This window comes from Pinus tabuliformis, chromosome 7 (assembly GCF_031772625.1).
Source record: "Pinus tabuliformis cultivar Carrire ecotype Pingquan chromosome 7, CPIR1, whole genome shotgun sequence".
Lineage (NCBI taxonomy): Eukaryota > Viridiplantae > Streptophyta > Pinopsida > Pinales > Pinaceae > Pinus > Pinus tabuliformis.
In genome coordinates, this window is record NC_142293.1 from 946023397 (window position 1) to 946029120 (window position 5724).

General features: G+C 41.6%; 1 pseudogene; it reads left to right on the forward strand.

The window, feature by feature from the left end:
- Positions 1-4464: 4464 nt before the first annotated feature.
- LOC149250745 (B-box zinc finger protein 22 pseudogene) lies at positions 4465-5346 on the forward strand (annotated as a pseudogene).
- Positions 5347-5724: the final 378 nt, after the last annotated feature.

Genomic DNA, 5724 nt, shown 5'->3' on the forward strand with positions numbered 1-5724 from the left:
CTCCTCCCTGAAAATTCAGAAGAAGAGGCTCGTTTCTTGGAATTAATCCAATTGGATGAAACCCGTCGTGATGCTGCGTTGGCTAACGAAGCCCATAAGAAACGAGTCAAGGCGCAGTTCGACAAAAATGTCAAACCCCGTGTCTTTTCGGAAGGTGACTTGGTCCTGCTTTACGACCAAGAATCCGATAAATTGGGAGTAGGTAAATTTAACTCTTTATGGATTGGCCCCTACATTGTTAAGCAAGTGTTAGCAAAAGGAGCCTACGAGTTGATGGATTACGACGGGATTCCACTGGCGCAGCCTCGTAATGGGTTGTACCTCAAGCATTACTATGCCTAGTAGTAACCAATATGCTTTTCTTATATTTTTGTTTTCGCTAAGAGTGTTTGTTTTGGTCAAGTAATCCACCTTTTTACATTTATTGCAGATGTCAAACCTATTGGAACCATGTGTTGGATATGCCGACGGAGCAAGTCGTAGTTCGTGGAACCTGTCCTCCGTAGCCTAGGCCATTTTTGATCCAAGCAGCGAGTTAGTAAGTTTCAGAGGTGTATGTATTGGTCGATCAACAAACAATATCGCTGAATACAGTGCGTTGATAGAACTTCTCTCTGATGCCATCACTCATGGTATACGCCGACTAATCGTCAGGCTAGACTCACAGCTCGTAATACTACAACTTAATGGTATATATTCCGTCCGAAACCCAGCTATTTATCGCATGTTCCTAAGGGTTAAGATTTTGGAAAGACAATTTGATCTTATTCAATACCAACATATTTCCAGAAACTTAAACACATTAACCGACTCATTAGCAAACTATGTGTTAGATAGACATTTGCAACATTTATAAAAAGAAACACATCATCAATGTTTTACATGTGGATCATATAGCTCAACCGGAATAAAACCCCGAAAATCAAAATATATATATAGCTGTTTATGGTTTACATATAATGTTCTGTAACCAAGACAAAATCGGTCACATGACCCAAAAACTCAAAATGCTAGGGGGCACCCTAGTCTAATGATGCTCGTGATAGCAAGTCACAGCCTGTGCGATCATGCGTAAGAGACGAGTCCATCGTCTAGGCACACCAGTAGTGTGCTGCTGTAACTGAAAAAGTAGCTCGTCGATCCTCACATCTGGGATACCGAGAGTAAGGCTCTCAACCTGCTCCTGCACAGCTGTGAGAGTCTCGGCCACATCAAGGTCACGAAGAATAACCCTCCCGACGGCCTCTCCTGCTGGGGCAACGGCTGGCACTCTCAGGCGAACTACTGGACGAACAGGACCAACATCTGCATGTACACATGAGTTTGATTAAAGTATTGATAGAATAAAGCACAAGGTCATTATAAATAAAAACAGTAAACAGTGATATGGTCAAAGATTTTACCAATAGCACCCCACTGCTCGCCATCCGGCAGTACTAAATCTGGATCACCCTGGAAGTCCATCCCAGCATATGGATACTCAGCATAAGCCATCTCCTGACGATCAAACCACCTTAAGAAGGTATCAGAAAATGAAATTTGAGACTGGGCAGCATGCCTAGACATATGGTCAACCCATCTCTGCATACGTGGTTCAGTAGGAGAAGGTAAGTCGAGTGCAATGTACTGCGGCTGCATTAGTGGTATCTTCTCCAAGGCAAAGGCGGTCAAAATAGAACCAAACCCAAAGTTCTTCAACCTCCCATCCTTTATTTTGGTCAATTGATTTTTCATCACAAGAAGTACTGCATCACACCAGTTGAATATTTTCGGTTGGAGACATTCCAAGGCATGCTGCATATAGGATCTGTTGGCTACATGAAGAGACGCGCTACCGGCCATCCTACGAAAAGTAAACAGGATAGACCTAAGGGACCTATCAGTGACATCACGGATGATGATATTGCCGTCTTTACTCGGCTCAGATCCTTCCCCGCAATACTGTTAAACACACATGGACAACAAAGACAATATGAAAGATAAAACATGCAATACATTTTTTATTAACATGAGATATACATTTATAGTACAACATATGACTCTTGGGTTTCAGATCCCAAGGTCTCTTGGACCGCTTTTGTCCATTCGACTTCCACACTAGCCCATTTAGGATTAGGTGTCCAAAATTCCCCCCCTTAATCTGAAGGGTTATGTATGAGTCCAAGAAGAGAGCTGTAATACAAAATGTGCAAAAAACGCATGGCAGCACTAGGCTGAATGTGCTCTATGAAATGTTGGTAAAAAGGGCGGTGGTTTAAGGATGGCCACCAACACTGGAACGCTTAGTGCAGTTCCCGGAACTCTTCCAAAACTGGCAAGAAACTGAAGTTTTCTGCTAGAGGAAGTGATCCTATTGTTTTAAAGAGGGAAACCTTCAACCATAAAAGGGAGGTCTCACCCCGCATAAAAGGTAAAACTTCAACCTGAAAAGGGAAGTCTCAACCTGTGATGGTTTAAGGATAACCAACAACTCTGGAATGCTTAATGCAATTCCTGGAACTCTTCCAAAACTGGCAAGAAGCTGGAGTCTTCTGCTAGAGGAAGTGTTCTCAATTGTGTTCCTGGAATGCTTCCAAAACTGGCAAGAAGCTGAAGTCTTCTGCTAGAGGAAGTGTCCCAGATTGCCAACTGAAGGCATGTTCACGGGCATCTTTGTCGTTGGCTACAACTCTGAAACTGGTGTGGCAGGTTGTGGCTCAGGCTCGCTTGATGTGACTTTGAAGCTTGTAGATGACCATCATTTCCCCCCCTGTCAGATACAAGGTGAGATGATGGAGAAAACTCAACTTCAAGACTGTTCAATATTCTGGAACAAGTTCTGACATGTGTTTGGAATATCTTCTTGGCTGTTGATGCCCATTGCTAAGAAGCGATCCATCCAAGATGAATCTTTGTTCTTGCAGGACGTTTATTTCTGAAGCATCTGTGTGAAGAATGGCTGGTTTTATGACAGTGCTTACATGGATGAAGATCAAAACAGTGATCTTTCAGATGGCCAACTCGGTCACAGTGTTGGCATTTTATGATCTGTTGTTGTTGTTTTTGTTGTTGCTGTGGAAGAGGGGCAGAGTCTGGAACAGCTGAAGCTGAACTGTCATGAAGAGCAGGTGAACTGTCATGAATGAATCCAGCACTCTGAAACTGAATGGGCTTGGCATAGTCTGGAATATGAAAGGACAAGTCCTTGTCATATCCAAGACTAGTTCTGTGCTTGTTATGGACAAGCTGTTCCCAAGGTCCGATGATGGGCTTGGGAAGTGCAGATTGAGTTTCTGCATCTGCATGTTCAACTGCTGCTTTATTGGGCATTGGATCTGAATGAACTTGCTGCTTATGGGAGTTTATTTCACTGTTCTGAACAAAAACAGGTTCAGAATGATGACTCCTTTGTTTTAATTCTTCTTGCTGAAGTTGAGATTCAAGCTGTAAAAAATCAAACTTTTCCTGTGGATTATATAAGCATGTCTGAATTTCTGAGAGAGGTCCTTTGCTGATTTGTAATGTGTCATCAACAGTAGATTGTATAAGAGTTTTCATGAACTCTAATACTTCACTGATTCTGGCCATTTATGCGTTAAAAAGTGATCAAAACTACTACTTAATGCAGAAAAGTAATACCCACTCACAGTACACAGCAATATCCTTATAAGTGTGCAGCAAATGATCAGTGTGCAACAAGAAGCAACAGGTAGAATTCGAAGATGCTGAAACCGGAATACCAGAAAGCAAACTAGATAATGCAGATTCGTTCTTATTGAAAACTTTTATATCTCAACACTTGATATAGACATATAATCTCAGTAATAGCATCTACAATAGACCAAGTTCTGACACCCAATTTCGTTAGCTCATCAACACTGTCTCTTGAATATAAGTTTTATAGAGTATCAAAAACTACAGCAATGTCTCTCAAGCAGTTCCTTCTAAAGCTGAAGTAGGTCTTCCACCTCCAGCTATTGCAAGTACAGTTAAAAAACCACTGGTAGCAAAGAGAATTGTTGGAAATAAAACTGGTGAGCTTGATGTCAAAAAAAGCTTACAACTAAGTCAAAAAGAAGATCTTTATGATCAACAAACCAGAAGAACTTTCATCTACTACAGCAGTACAGGATGCCTCTTGCTCTTCTCGGTTCACATACATGGAGAATAATTCCAATTCAAACTCAGATTGTGGAGCACATATTTCTGGTCATGTTCCTCCTGTAGCTAGAAAAGCGTTCTTAGAATGGACATTTTCCACACAAGATATTCAGGAACACATTTGCCACCCTTACAAACACTTCAATGCCTCATTCAACATAGGTTTAAACAATGCCTCATTCAACATAGGTTTAAACAAGATTGCTTCAACAAAATTCCACAACTTTCACCATAGTCCACACATGATAATTGAGGCTTACAGTAGGAATTTATAACCAGGGTCTAGCTATAGCAAACAGATATCAGGGTGTTGTGCAAAAATAGATGAAGATGAAGGTCCAGTGTGATGTCTATAAAAAAGCAGAGGCCACTTTCCTGTGTTGTGCTGATGAGGCTGCTCTCTGTTCAGCCAGTGACAATAATGTCCATGCTGCCAACAAATTAGCTAGCAAACATCAGAGAGTATCCCTCATCAACCCTTCTTGTCAGTCGCCCAAATGTGACATTTGCCAGGAGAAGACGGGATATTTTTTCTGTCTGGAAGACCGAGCTCTTCTTTGTCGGCAATGCGATGTTTCAATACATTCTCTTAACAATCTTGTAGCTGCCCATCAAATATTTCTAGTGACAGGGGTTAAGATTGGCCTTGAACCCTTGAACACCATTTCTCCTTCCACAAAAACTTCTACACAGTCGTCTGATATCACCAACGAAAAACCACAAACCTTGAGAAATGGTCCAACGGAAGTCCCTGCATCGTTGCATCAAGGAGTACAGAAGGAAATAGGAGGAGGAGGCATATCCCGAAGAGGTACTGTTTCTGAGTATTTTTCGGATTTGCTACCGCTCTGGAGAATGGATGAATTTCTCAATTTGCCTGACTTGGACAATGGTTATGGCTTTGGCGAGGCAGGTTCTTCCAGGGCAGATAATGCCAACTTTGTAGAAGAATGGCCTACAAATTCCTTTAGCACGGAGGAAGATAATTCTGAAAACTGTCTTGCACAGGTGCCTGAAATTGCATCTCCCCCAACTGCATCTGGGCTTTATTGGCCTCGAAAAACTATTTGTCAACCAAAGGAAGGCAAGCGAAGAGAGGACTTGATGATCTTTGGATTTGATGATGCTTCCTTGGTTCCAAGATTGCTTCAACTCGTTTCTTTGGGCTTTAACTTAGATATAAAGAGCAAGAAACGAATACATTAGCAATCATAATACAAAAGTGAACACCACAGCTATTCGATGGTCGAAGCAACCGACCCCACTAAAATCCCCTTCACACGAATTTTTGAGCTAGAGCCGGTATTGTGTAGCAACAAGATGATGATGCTGAGGTTTATGAATCCCACTCTCAACACCAGAGCACGAGACAAAATAAGCAAGATGCCAATCAAAGATCCGCTGCAAGGTTTTCTGTGCAAAGCTTAACTGTAAAGATATTTCACCGGCCTTACAACTCACAGTTGCCCAAATTTTCATTCAAAACTTTTCTTTTCAAAGCTTATAAATGTTTTCTCATATTACCTTTATGCACGACAAAATGCTACAAATATGCCGCACAAATTTCAGACCAAGGTTTTCAAA